Here is a 15,093-nt window from a genome sequence, read left to right as displayed (position 1 = left end):
TTCCCAAAATTTGACTAGGCAAGTTATTAAATTGGATCGGGTCAAAATTCTGGCTTCAAAATTCTGCTTTTCAAAGTTCTGCTTTTTTTCTATTCTGCTTTTCAAAATTCTGCTTTTCAAAATTCTGCCAGTATTATACTTGAACAAAAAAACTCTGCTAATTCTGTTTTTTTTTTTTTTTTTTATAGCATACTATACTAAAGAAAAATACACCTCATTAATGTAATTCAACGTTGGTACTTTCCTAATTTTTTTTGTTTAAGTGTCGCAAATATTTTTTCAAATGCATAGACTGACTTTCTTTCAAATAAAATCCATAACTTTTTGGAACCGATGTTGTTTGATACAAAATATTCCTTTTCTTATTCAAAGTTTTGAATATTCATCTTTATTTGATAAATTAAAAAATTTTGAATTATTATTTTCGGAAATGCTTAGTATTAAAAACCTTTTCTTAATATTTTCAAATTTATTCATTTGACAAATTATGTATGTAGGTAAGTCAATCAAGCAGAAAATTTTTCAAGAAGATGATTTTACAGAATTTTGCAAAAAATTAAAAAAGGGTTTGGAAAATGTCATAACCCTTTTTAATTTTTTGCAGAATTTTGAAAAGCAGAATTTAAAAAAAAAGAATTTTGAAAAACAGAATTTTGAAAAGCAGAATTTTAAAAGCAGAATTTTGACAAAAGAATTTTGACAAAAGAATTTTGAAACCGGCAGAATTTTGACCCCAACCCCTTATTAAAGCTATATACCTAGAGGTTTGCCTTAAAAACTTAAAATTGAATCTAGTGACTACCGTTCTATGGTAGATGTCGTTAGAAATAATTTTTGTAAAAAAAAATTTTTGTCAATAGACGAAACTTGCTTAGAAACAAGCATTTGATTTTTTTTTTTCATAAAAATCGTTTGAACCGTTTTTGAGAAAGTACATTTTATTCAAAATTTTTATATCTAGGAAGTAAAAAGGGGCTATTAAAAAAAACTCCTTTTCCAAGAATGCGGCTACAGCCGACACGTCCTATCATCGAACACATTATTATTAATTTCTTTGTTATGGAATTTTAAATCTTATTTTATTTAATACCTATTTGAAAATTTTATTTGCAAAAAATTTTTTATTTTTTAAACGGCTCCTACAATTTTCAAAAAATCCTAAATTTATTTCATTCTTCTTTGTTAAATAAAACTTAATAAAACAATTTTTTCCATATACCTACATATTATAACAACAGCTTTTAAACTTTTTTTACAATTCTTTTAAAATATGTATAATCAAAATTTATTTTTTTATGACTGCTAAAAGTGTCTATAGTCTATAGTTTATCATTTTAAAAATTCCGAAATAATCCCCAGATTTCTAGATATTTTCTTTGCAGGTGGGAAACTTAATGTCCTTTAAATTTGTAAAGATAAATATTCTCATAATAAACTCAATTTAAGGCATACTATGTAAATATTTGAAAATTAATAACTGCCTAAGGTTTAATTGCCTGTTGTCACAGCTTTGAGCATATTGTAGCTGGAGGTCTGCTCCAACATTAAAAGATTAAATTTATTTAATAATTTGAAGATACATTTATTGACACCATAAGGACACTCTCAAATGTCGCTATAAAAATGTTAACAAAAAACAAAAACAAAAATCTCAGTAGGTACCTAGAATAAAACAAAATTTTCTTAAAAAAAAACTAGGTAGCTATACCATTTACAATTATTCATTCTCATTATCCACTCGTGAAGACAACATTTATTTTTCTTCTATTTTTTTTTTTTTCTGTTTTGATTTTAAATTTATTCTACCTCGTATACCTATTAACTTTAAAATATACCTTAAATGAGAAGGAAAACTACCTCCTATGAAATAGAAAATAAAAATACAAAAATATAATGTCTCTATGCATAGAAAATAGATGCAAAGAATACACACGGATGAAATAATGTTTGGAAAGGATGCAAGACATACGACCGTGTGGCCTAATGGATAAGGCGTCGGACTTCGAATCCGAAGATTGCAGGTTCGAGTCCTGTCACGGTCGGCAAGAAATTATCTTTTTGTTATGAATTCATAAAATCAAAATAAACATTATTATCTGCTAGAAGGAGTTTTTACATTTTTTTTTGTGGTGTTTTGGTTGATTTTTGAAAAAAAAACTTTAAAAACGTGAACTAATTTTGTATGTTTTTTTTGGAAACTAAATAGTGTTTAAAATAAGGCTATGACGACACTTATTTTACTAAAATCATTAGAGCTGTTTCCGAGAAAGCTTGCCAACAATTTTGTTCATAAAAAAAGTTCAATTTCCTTTTTAATAAGCAATATAAAAAAAAATAAAATCCCTTGTTTTTACTTGAATCATAGTGGAGTAACTAAAGTTCAAAAATTGGCAATATTAGGGAACCCGGACGAACAGCTCTGATATTGATGATCTTTTTTTTCAAACGTTGGTAATTAAAAATACTTTAAAGTCTATAGATTAAAAATTGCCATTGTTGCCATTTTGATTTTTAAAATTTAATTGAAGATTTTTGTAAATAAATTTCATAAATTAATTGATGCCAAAAGATTGTCTAGGAAATTCAAGGAAAAAAAATATATGGGAATGAGGGACAATCTTCCATTGTTCAAGCGATAGATGCAATTTTCTTATTAATTGACTTCAAACACAAAAAATAATATTTGATATTTAAAATATTTAAAACTTTAATATTTAAAACTTTTTCGTAATATAAAATGCATTTCTTTTCAAATTATTTTGGCCACATTTACCTATTATGATTTGAAATTATAAAAGAAAATGTCAATTATTACGTATTAGTATTACGGTTTATGAAAAAAATTTATAAGTATTTCATTTTCGAAAAAGTTTTTTTTAATAGAAGTTTTGAAAAAAATTTAAAATTTTTTAATAATGTTATTTTTTCCAAAATTTATTAAATTTAGTGGATTTAAATTTTACAGATAGAAACGAGATTCTGGCTTTTTAAAAATGTGTCTGTAAATATTGTAGGTGTTGCCGTTGTGTTCAAAATATTTTTTTTTGTGTTTGAAGTCAGTTTGTGAGAAAATTGCATATATCGCTTAAACGATTGAGAATTTTCCCTTACTCCCTCATATTTTTTTTCCTTAAATTATGAAATTTAAGCAAAATAAAATGCACAACTGGGTCGCACGTACTTGCTCTTGTAGTTCAAAGTATCTTTATCTTAAATATCTATTGGAAATTTAAGATTTTGTATAGTGTCGAGAAAAAAAAATTAAAAAAAAAAATCGAAAGTTAAAAAAAAATTAAAAATTTAATAAAAAAAAAATTTTCAAAAACTTTTTTTAAAATTTTTTTTACATTTTAAGATATAACTTGTCTTAAAATTTTGAATAAAATTGACTTGTGCTTTGATCAAATATATGAACTTAAAAAATGTCAATTTTTGAAAAATGGCAACGCCATATTTCCGTTCTCCGAATTTTTCGAGAAAAACTAAAAACGCAGTTTTGTTAGAATGAATAAGAGTATAACGTACACCAAATTTAATCAAAATCGTTAGAGCCGATTTTGATAAAATTGCAATACCTCGAAAATGGTAGGTACCTATATGGGAGGTATGCGTTAAAAAAGAGATTAAAAAATTTTATTTTAATTTTAAAAAACAATACGGCACCATCGACAATTTTTAATCTATAGACTTTAAAGTATTTTTAATTATCTACGTTTGAAAAAAAAAATCGTCAATATCAGAGCTGTTCGGCCGGGTTCCCTAATAATTTGCTTTAGTTACTCTACTATCAGTTCTATCTCATCATATTTTATTTCCTTTAGTCCTGATTTTTCAATCGTCAGTTAGACAATCAGAGGAATAAATGTCAATATAAAAAAAACTTTTATTCCTAGGAATAAGCTCTAACTGAGGTTTATCTGACAATTGAAAAATTGGCCCTTACAAAAATAAACTTTTGTTTTTTTTTTCACAAGCAAAACTCCTAACTGTCAGATAACTACAAAAACTCACTTAATTTTTTTTTGCCCATACCAAAACACTTTCGTATACGAGCGCATACAACATTCCTCCGTAAACATTTTCAAAAAAACAAACTTCAAATACTTAATTACAAAAATATGACCTGCAATGCTGCAATTTTGCAGTTGTTGTGCTATTCGTTGTTTGGGTGTTGTGTTGTGTTAAACACGAAACAATTTATCAACGCTCAAATATTATTTCAACACTTTCGATTCTGGGTCACGCTCGCTCATATATATGATTTTTGTGTCTGATTAAAGTTCAAACTTGTGATGTTACAACATTGCTCTCTCTTTCTGAGCTCATTACACGAAACTCAGTCCCGTGTGTTACTCGTCGTGTCGTAATACCCTTATTCGCCATTCCAAACAAACTGGGAAAATAGTTAGGATTTATTTCTCTGCACACCCTCTATCATTTCAGCCCTCTCTCTCTCTCTCCTCTCCACCACTTGAGTTATTTGCGATTGAAATTAGATTTCGTCGATGCATTGTATGTCTTACACTTACACGATTTGCATTTGCATTTGCTCTGGAATATGATGATGTGTTGGTATGAGTGTTGTGAGGGAGTGGGGGTGTTTTTGGGTGTTTGTAGTCTGTTTGTGCCAGGCCATGTTAGGAATAGGATATGTGTGATGCAAGCTGTAAGGATAAACTTTTGCCAAACGAAATAAGTTACAAGTTGGCTCTAGCTCTGACTGAAAGCTAATGCGAAGGCGAACAGTATTTTTTTTATTCTTTTTCTGTGTGTGTTGGGACGCTGCTTCTGTCAGTTTGACTGTTCTTCATCGTCAGCTTTTCCACTTCCGTCATGCATATGTCATTTTAATGGGTGGCTCCCTCTGCGGCGCGACTGAACCGTCCCGTATCAAGGTCCCTTCTCGCAAACTCTGATTAAGTTAGGGTGGTCCAACACCCAACCCAACCTACTCTCATTGTCACCCGTTACAAACTGACAAGGAATTGAGAATGGGGAATGTAAGAGAGAGGAGAGTTTGTTATATGGACGGCCATGATGTGCTTGCTCTTTTACAGGGTGTACTCAATTCAGTGGCTAGAGGCGCAAGGGGCTAAGGGGTAAGAGGACAGAAGCGCCCAGGATGAGAAAATTGAATTTGGATTTGATTGAAAAATTAAAAATTCATCTTATTACATTTGCAATGATTCTGAATGTGTCTATGAAATGAGTGCCTCTGCAGTGTGAATGATTGCTAGTTGTAGATTGTATAGAGTAGATAGGTTAGTCTAGAGGTGCTTTCTGGCTGTTTGTGTGCAAGGTTTGTAATGTCGGTGCCAGTGCCATAGTGCCTTATCCTACTTGACTATACCTACAATCAGTTCAAGTGATTGGGCTCAGGCACGTTGATGCGGTGGTGGAGGTTTTTGCGGAAAGGGATGCATTTTGAGGTGCTGCTGTCCGTATAGATGATGGTGCACTGCATTGGGAGGTTTGAGGGGGCGTCTCTGTAGAGTACTCCTGCCTTTCCATCGTTATCGTTGTATATAGTCGTCCTTTTGAATTGATTTATTGTCCGAGTGTTTGCGCTGATTCCATGATGTTTAATTACAACTTTGCACTTTGTTTAAGATTCAATTATTCAGAGAGGTGGATGACGAACTTGGCTGGTATTCCTTCTCTATACATTTCTTTTGTACATACTTAATTCGTTTTTATTCCAACATAAGTTTAGGAATAGTGTGTTTTGTGGGGGTAGTGGGCGAGGAAGAATATAAAATTTATAGGATTTACCCTATTCTTTGGATTTTACTTATAGAATAGTGTTTTTAAGGTATTTCATCAGTAGGCAATTTTATTTAAGATAGAAATAAATTATTTTGTAGGTCGATGTTGCTTTTGTCTATTTGAGGTTATAAATTTTTTTGTTTTTTTAAGGATTTTAAGAAATTTTTACTACGACTTAAATTTGATGTTACCATTTATTGACAAAATTAAGACCGAAGTAAGACAAAAAACTAAATAAATTGTCTGTTGTGAAAAATCTCACTATTCGGATTTTGAATATTTTCGGTTGGCTTTTAAATTAATTGCATCACTAAAATTAAACCTAATTTTGGTACTTTTGTAGAAAGAATAAAATCCAACCAAGTTGGTAAAAAAAAAACAATTTGAATTTGGCTAACATATGGCCAAAGATTTATAAAATTTTGTTTCCAGCAAACGTAGATAATTATAAATTTATATTTTTTTTATTGATTTTGAAATATTCGTAGGTAAGTGTTTTCATTTGAAAATGCATTAGTTGGATGAAAAAAAAAAATTAAAAAAAAGTACGTATACACCACAGTGTACTTTTAAGTTTACTCTTTTAAAATCTTTTTAATATTTTTTATTACATTTTTATAAATAGAATTATATTTATTATTCAAACACATAAATAGATTTATATGAAACTATAGCCGGTTGAGTCTCATATATCTATAAAACTTTTATAAACTTTCTTTAAATTAAAGGCTTTTTTTTCCTTCTCAAAAATACAATCAAAACATAGATCATTAATTGTGTTAGCATTCGTAAACATTTTGTATTCAAAAATAATATTGCATAGTTCTTTTGCATATTAAATTCTAATAAAAAAGAAAAACATGCAACAAGGGGGGAAATCCCTCTGGAATTTTTTATTTTTGCATTATTTTTTTTTTTTGCGTAATAAATTTATTTATCAACCGAAGAAACTATTTTCAGTGGTCTTAGCCTTAAATGAAGCCTCATAAGTGCCTAGATTAGATAGTCCCGAAACCAATGCGCTCCGAACCTGCCATAGTACGAAAACGAAAACTTTAAACGCATTTTTTTCGAAACTAGTTTTTTTCCGCGCCGTGCAATGTAACTCAAAAACTAATGAAGCTATCGACTTGAAATTTGAAGCAAATTACTCCTTAACTTATTGGCCACAACATGAACCTAAAAGTTGAATAAAATTTGTACAGTAAATATTTTTTTTAACTACTTCTTTGTAAAAAAAAACATGGTTTTTTTCGTTTTTTTGATTTCTAATTTTTAATTTTTCATTAAAAAAAAATTAATTTAGGTTCATGCAATGCGTACTAATATCATCTTTTTTTCTTTTTTGATTTAAGATGATTTCCTGAACCTGTGCATTGCACGTCGTAAACTAGAGGCGTCAACTTTGAAAGGCTCCAGAGCCGCCATTTTGTAATTTTTTCATTTCAAAAAATTTTTTTCAATACTTAATAATGTCAGTAATATCTTGTCTTTTTCCAAATTTCAATAAGTGCTTTCAGTTTTTCATAAAAAAAAATATTGAAAAAGGTGTCGTCCAGAGGGATTTCCCTCCTTAAGAGGTTTAAGACCAGTCGCGTATCAAAAAACTAAAAATTGGCCAAGTTACAGGCATTTTTCGCCAGTGTTGGCGTTCGACTTTCTTTCTTTTGCGATTATTCCGAGACTACATTTTTTGATTTGGTACCTTTGAGATCTTAGAAACTATCAACCAAATTGCTTTCAAATTTTTACTGAATATTCTAAGATACATTTTATCTACAATGAAGCGAATAAAGGATTTTTTATAATAACTTGATTTCTTTTTTTTTTTTTAATAAATGTTTTTGCTTTAATTTTAAATATTTTCATTAAAAATTTTATAAATCTTATTCTTGGAAACATATTTTGATATTGAGATAAAAAATACAAATATTTATATATATTATATAACTATATAAATGATATAATGTATACAAGAGTTTCTTTAAATAAAATCAATATTGTCGTTTGCGAAATAAAGCAAACAAAATGCTGCTAAAAACATTATAGACATTATTGATTTTTTCATCATTTTCATCAATTGAAATTTCATTTTATAAAAAAACTGAAACAAATTATTTTTTTTTTAAATTTGTGCTCCATCGTTTATATACAAATTGAATAATTTCAACAAAAAGTACTGATCTTTAATTACACTGGTCGGCAACGAAAATGGAGCTTAAACCAAACCATACTTTCACTGGTCAACAATATTTAACTTTTTTGCCACAAGAACCAAAGTGTACTTTTCTAGTAGTTTTTGGAGTGCTGAATCCGAATCTGAAGTCAGAAAAATTTGATTGGCCTTCGTTTTTGAATTATTACCGTTAGAAAAAGTCAAAAAACGGTTGTTATAAGAACAGATTTTCTTCTTTCAAAAACTTTTAAAATTTTCCCGATATCTCTTTTATTGCTCGAGATATCTTAAGTTTCATTTAATAAGTCAAAGAGAAACTTAACTTAATCTAAAGTTTAAATCACTGGTCACAGAATTTTTGCCACAAGAACCAAAATATACTTTTCTGAAGGTTTTCGAGTTGCTGAACTCAAATCCGCAATCGGAAAAATTCTATTAGCCTCCGTTATTAAAATATAACCGTTATAAAAAAACACCCTTTTTTGCATTTTATAACGGTAATATTTTAAGAACGAAGGCTAATAAAATTTTTCTGATTGTGGATTCGAGTTCAGCAACCCAAAAACCTTCAGAAAAGTATATTTTAATTCTTGTGGCAAAAAAAGTGTAATTTGGTTGGCCAGTGTTGTTTCTGATTCAAAGACCGCTACTTAAATTTTAAATATCTCGGGCAATAAAAGAGATATCGGAAAGATTTAAACATTTTTTGAAAGAATAAAACTAGCTCCTATAGGCAACGTTACGAATTTATTCATAATAATTACTCCTCATAAAAACATAATCTCGAAAACAGCCAAAATTACGTTTTTTGACATTTTCTAACGGTAATATTTCAAAAACGAAGGCCAATCAAACTTTTCTGTCTTCAGATTCGGATTCAGCACCCCAAAAACTACTAGAAAAGTATATTTTGGTTCTTGTGGCAAAAACCTTGTTGACCAGTGTTTTCTAAAGGAATTTTGTGTGCTGATTCCGAATCTGAAGTCAAAATTTCACTGGCACGTCAAGTTTTCGAAATATTTAAATATTAACAAGTCAAAAACGCGTTTTTGTGGTACTTTATTTTTTTTTTTTTTCGCAAAACTACATATGCAATATTCAAAAGCAATATTTTATCGTCTTAAATACGTTTATTTTTATTTTCAAAATTATTTTTTTCTAAAAGATATTTGGTATAGAAAGGTATGATATCTCAAAATCTGGGTGGTTAAGGTAACTTATGGTTTTTGAAGCAGATTTGAAGTTAATTTCAGTTTTCGACTCCTGATTCGGTTGAAAAAACAGCAAAATATTACGGAAAAATAATATTTATAGATAAAATGTCAAAAAACATTTCAATTAAAAATAGTTTTTTGGACTTTATAGCTGAAATTATGATGAGCAGAGCTCAAAAACTAGACGTGATGGAAAAAATCTGCAAACTGTTTTGAATTCAGCACACTCAAGTTTATTAAAATCACCTTACAGAGTTCTTGCTCCCTACTTTTTTTGTTTTTTTGCCGACCAGTGTTATTAATTAACTACACAAAAAAAATCACTGTGGCGTATACGTACTTTTTTAATTTTTTCTCTTACCAAATGCACATAAAATTGAAAAACTTATTGTTTCATATTTTTTCAACGTGCGTCACCTTGTACATATATCTGTTAATTAAATAATTTCAACAGGAAAAAATTATCTTTAATTGATAGAAAAAAAAATAGGTTAAAATTTCGTCTGCGTAAAACTTACCGGATTTTTTGACAAAAATGTTTAAAGCTTTGCATCGACGATAAATGAAAGTGTTCAAAATAATTAAAATAGGAATATACTTTCAGTCATATACGGATTGATTCTGACGACTATTCTAAAACACGAGTATTATTTGTCTCGAACTACTGTTTTATAAACTTTATGAAAGGTGATGCACGAAAAGACCACCTAAAATTAAACGGATTTCTGCATGGGTTTTTTTTTCAAGATGACTTCTGTCTTAAATTAAGCGGAAATCCATTTAATTTAAGATGAAAATCCTCTTATCATCGCTGAAATAAGATGTCACAAAAGTCTAGTTTTGTAATGTTGTAGAAAAAATAATTTTGAAATGGAAAAAATATATTCGCATATTTTTTTTTTATTGAACGGCAGAGGAAGTCACTGACAGCATAAACTCAGCTTTTCAAGAAAATCAAGCAATTCAGAATTTTTTTGGGCCTTAATACATTTTTCTAAATGATCTATATTTTTCAAATTACGTAATTTGAAAATACTTGTCTTCTATTTTGTTTGAGCTCTGATAACTTATTGATTTTTTTTTAAATCTTTTTTTTTTAATACCTATACATTCTACTAATATAAATATGAATTTTTTTTTTTTACTCTTTATTAAGTTTTAATTTAAATATGTGTTCTTCTTTAAATTGAAAAATAATAAAAAATCAATATATTTTATTTATTTTTCCTTACCAAGTAACACAAAATCCGTCTCTAACACAATCATTGCAGATATTTATGTATTTTAATGGACCTATAAAACCCTTCTTCGCAATGATCAAATTTTATTTTTCAATTTTTATGTCCCATAGAAATCTTGAAAGTCTATATAACCAGTCACCATGTTAATGGGTATTAAAAAATAAAATACAACACCAACAACAAAAACATTTCGGAAGACATTTCACTTATACATTTTGATGTATGTTAGGTATAGGCAAAAAAAAAAGGATACGCCTTGAAATGATTTAGAGTTTTAAGTAAAATAAATGTTCTGTTAAATTATGATAACATTTAATGCCACATGACAGTTTCGTTCAAATGCTAACGAATAATACCTTTATGTTCTCGGTACACGCATCCTATCCTATATAAAGGCCACCGAATAGAACCGCAATAAAATTGATCACCTCTCTCTTGCTCCGTTTTTTTTTACGTTTGCCGAACGTTACGCCATTCCTCATTCATATATCCTCCAAACCCTATATTGAATGACATTAGCAGCAACAAGGGCGTCGAAAAGAAAAATGAAAGCTCTCTCAATGCCTAATGTTGCAATGGCCCCCATTGTCGGGTTCTTAAAGTGGATTTTTCTGCAAACAATGGCTGCCTCACGTAAAGCCAATTCCATATCCCCCTTCTGGCCATTCCCACATACGACGCGCCAAAAGCGAATATATCTAGGACATCATATCCAGAATATACCTATGCCTGGCCCGCTGCTGCTGTTTGATTCGATTCTCTAAGTCGGGACGGGAGCACACAGAGCGTGAAAATATGCGAAACGTCCTTTTTATGACATTTTAACTCGAGGGAATGATAAAAATTACAATAAAAAGTTTCATGCTTTGGTTTCGCTGATTTATGGCACACCGTCGTGTAATTTTGCTACCCATACCCTAACTTACTCAATACCCTTAACCGTACAACATTCCCGCCTGTTCTTCAGATCGAGGTCAAAATTGTCTTTGGGTATATTGTTTTTGCCATTTTTATTTTGTTTCCTTTAATTTTCTTTTTTTTTTTGTTTCTCGAAGTTGGAGTTACTTTTTTCTTTTTTCTTTTGTTTGTTTCTGACACGTTTACCAGCTAAAAAAAAAGGAAGAAATTCTTACACAAAACAGACTTTGTCTTGGGTTTTTTTTTTTTTTGTTTTTGAAACCTGAAGCATTTATGGCAAACAGGACGATTTAACTTTTTTTTTATAATATTGCTTGGGGAGAAATTGCAACAGATGATACAAATGGGAAATATTTTTATCGAATCCGAATTGCATTTTAATGATGTTTTGGGACTATATCTACCTGTCGTGTCCTGAAAAAGGATACATATATATTGACACTTATAGAAAATAGGCATGGGTTAAATTGGTCTATAACAATAGGTTTTTGTAAATTAATATATAAGGAATTCCTTGAGATGGAAATTGTTTTCTACTTTTGTTCAAGAACATAAACCACATTACTACACATTTCAGGATAACCACAATATATCCAGGATACTACACAAATGTGTCTCTTGAGAAGTAAAGTTATCATCATTTTGCAAAAGTTTAAGATAATAAACAAATTTTACTTGAAGGCATTTTAATATTTCTGAATATTGGAAGTTTTTATTGAATTTGTAAGATTTCTCAGCAAATGCATTCTGAGGCGAAAATCCTCTTGAAATAGATAAAATTTAGAGATAATACCTATTATGGAGGTAAAATTTATTTGAATTTTCAATCATGTCTGGGAATGATTTGAATATATTTTTGATAAAAGAGCTCAATTCTTTAATTCTTAGGAATAATTGACCTAAAAAGTAATTAATTTTTCTTCGAGTTAATTTTACTTCTATTAGAAAAGTGTTTTGAACTGAAAATGAAATTTTAATTCTAATTGAAATTTTAATTTGACTACCTATGTGTATTAATTTTTTTTTCTGTTGTTCATTTCTAGCACCACCCTGACCCATAGCCGTAGCTAGGATTTTACTTCGGGAGGGGTTACATCAGACCGAGCAAAATATTTTTTACCTGCGAGCCTAAGCTAGCAAAAAAAAATTTTAGAAGCCTTCCTAAGCCTTATACAAAAACTGTATAGTAAAATATGATATAAAAAAAATACTGCATACATAGATACAAACAATGGTTTAAACAGCAGTAAAATGACAAATGGACTTTTCTCTCACTGATGGTTTGTACAAAATATTGAGAAATAACCAAAAATTGATGCTCGTCTTTTAGGCTGTTTGTCCAAAGACAAATTTTTGACATCCATACATGTTGAATATTAAATGGATACATTTTGGTAGTGGCTTAAAAGTTTTTTCTTAAGCTGCAAGATTTAATGGTGTTAAAAACATTAGTAAAGCCTAGTACGCAGCTGAAGCGAAACGAAAATTTTTGAAGTCTCCAAAGTCAACAGCGAACATGTTAACGAAAAAATACCATCGGGTATTATATAAAATAAAAGTACAAATAAAAAAATTCAAGAAAAAACATCAGAAAATAAGTTTTAAAGCAAAAACAAAACAAATTTAATTTCGTTCAAATTTCATTAACCAAATTTTGTATGGAAAATTTCGTTTCGCTTCAGCTGCGTACTAGGCTTTAGTCTTTACAATTTATAAACTCCCAAAACGCGTTGTGCTTTGAATTTTATGTTTAGTCAACATTCTTGTATTATTTTTTACAAATTTCTTTGTTTATTAAAAGTTTTGTAGGTAGGTATATGTACGTAGCTGAAGCGAATTTAAATTTTCCATACATCTTGAACAAAAAAGTTCTTAGTTTAAGTGAAAATTTGGAGAGTGTTCACTCATTTGTTACTTACTTTTTACTGTCCTATGCATTTTTCTTGATTCCAAAAGCAGTTTTTTCGCTTTTAATTCATTTTTGTGTAAGAAATTATTTTCTGTTGTTTTTTCTAGGTTTTTAATTTTAATTTTTAATTTGGATTTTTTTATTTTGACTTTGACAGAATACTCGATGATATTTTTTCGTTAGCATTTTCGTTGTCGATTTTGGAGACTTAAACATTGTTCGTTCCGATTTAGCTGCGTTCAATGCTTTATTAACAAAAATACACAAAACCCCTTTGATCAAAAATGTTTTCTCTAAAGATACAAATTTAACCTGCACCCAGAACACGATAAATCTTCAGCAGCTGAAATTTTGTCTTTTCACCTCTTTAGTGTCCATATCCTTGGCTTAATATTTAACTCAATTCAGCTCAAATAATTGTTTTTTTTTTTTATTAAATGTCACTGTTAAATAAATTGTATATCACGTCTAAATTTGAAAAATCTAATTTTTAACCCCTATTTCTGAAGTTCAGTAAAATATTTCCAAAAAATGATGTTAACTTTTACAAAAATTATCAGTTTTCGTGATCTACAAAAAAATTCCAATCCAAACTGTCAATATTATAACGTTTTAAAATGAAAGTTTAAATATTTAGGCTGAAGGAACAATTTTTTTTGCATTCTCGTTTCTTGTTCATATTCAGCCTAGTTTGCTGTGTTACTACAAGCTTTAACAAGTCCCTGGGGTGTTGGGCCCGAATCTGAATTTGACTAAACATACAACTTTAAGAATGGCATTCCCAAGAAAAAACAAAAAATGAAATTTTTTTGTGTTTATGTCGGATTATTTCAAAAGTGAGCTCTTTTAGCAAAAGCAAATTGTATACTTAAAAAGAATAGACAATCAATTTATGTTAATCCATTTTTGTGTAAGTACGACTTATGGTTCCCACTTATAAGAGGGTTGAAAATTTCATTCAAATCAGTATAGGTACTTCTTTATATATTTTCTTCATTGGACCTGGATAATTTTTGTTGAATGCAAAAATTGAACACTTAAAAAATGTTCCTAAACAGATTTTGAGCCTATTCTATACCTAAAAGGATTAGTATATCCTGCTGGAAAATAAGTAGAGGATACAACAAACATCAAAAAATTGTAACAATGTTTTGTTAATAGAAACCTTAAAAAAAAGATTAAATTCTCTAGTTTTAAGATCAAATTCGATAATTTAAACAAAGAAACGGCCATTTGGAAAATCACATAGAAAAAAAGAAATTCTTGTAGTATTATTTTTTTGAGTAGCTAGCATAATTGAATAATTATTACACTGTGTTACAAAAATCAGGTTTCAAAATGTACGCGGGCGGAGACCTATCACGTTTTGTAAAGCTAGTCGCAGTGATTACGAAACGGTATTCAAAAATTCCATAACACCCCCAAAATCTTGGACCTTCACCTATTGAAAAAATTTTAGCTTCGTCAAATTTTTACCCATTTTTAATAATTTTTTTATAGTTTCTGATAGAAGGTAATTATACCTTTTTAAAAATGTATAAAACATGTGATTCAATTAAACCACATAGAATTTATAAGCTGTCAAAGTTCAAAAATTTCATTTTCTTTCACATTGCCAACTTCGACATCAATTTAAAGTATATGTTTTCAAAACAACATGCTATTTTAAAATTATATTCTTAAGTGAATATTATTCATTTCCAAATGAAACAATGTATTTTTATTAAAAATCAGTTCAAAATTAGCTTAGAAAAAAAAATTTTACGATTTAAATTTTTAGAAGAAAAAAAAATTTTAAATCGATAGACCCATTTTATTTTAATGTATTTTTGTTTTTTTTTTTTCAAAAAAAAAAACTTTTGCCATTTT

The 15,093-nt window shown here is 29.0% G+C and overlaps 1 non-coding gene across 1 annotated transcript; it reads left to right on the top strand.

Moving 5' to 3' along the window:
• Positions 1-1,969: 1,969 nt before the first annotated feature.
• Trnar-ucg (transfer RNA arginine (anticodon UCG)) lies at positions 1,970-2,042 on the top strand. The gene has a single exon. It is a non-coding gene; the product is annotated as a tRNA-Arg (tRNA).
• Positions 2,043-15,093: the final 13,051 nt, after the last annotated feature.

This window comes from Episyrphus balteatus, chromosome 2 (genome assembly GCF_945859705.1).
Source record: "Episyrphus balteatus chromosome 2, idEpiBalt1.1, whole genome shotgun sequence".
Lineage (NCBI taxonomy): Eukaryota > Metazoa > Arthropoda > Insecta > Diptera > Syrphidae > Episyrphus > Episyrphus balteatus.
Note: the sequence above shows the minus strand (reverse complement) of the source record. Positions and strands in the feature narration are given on the sequence as shown.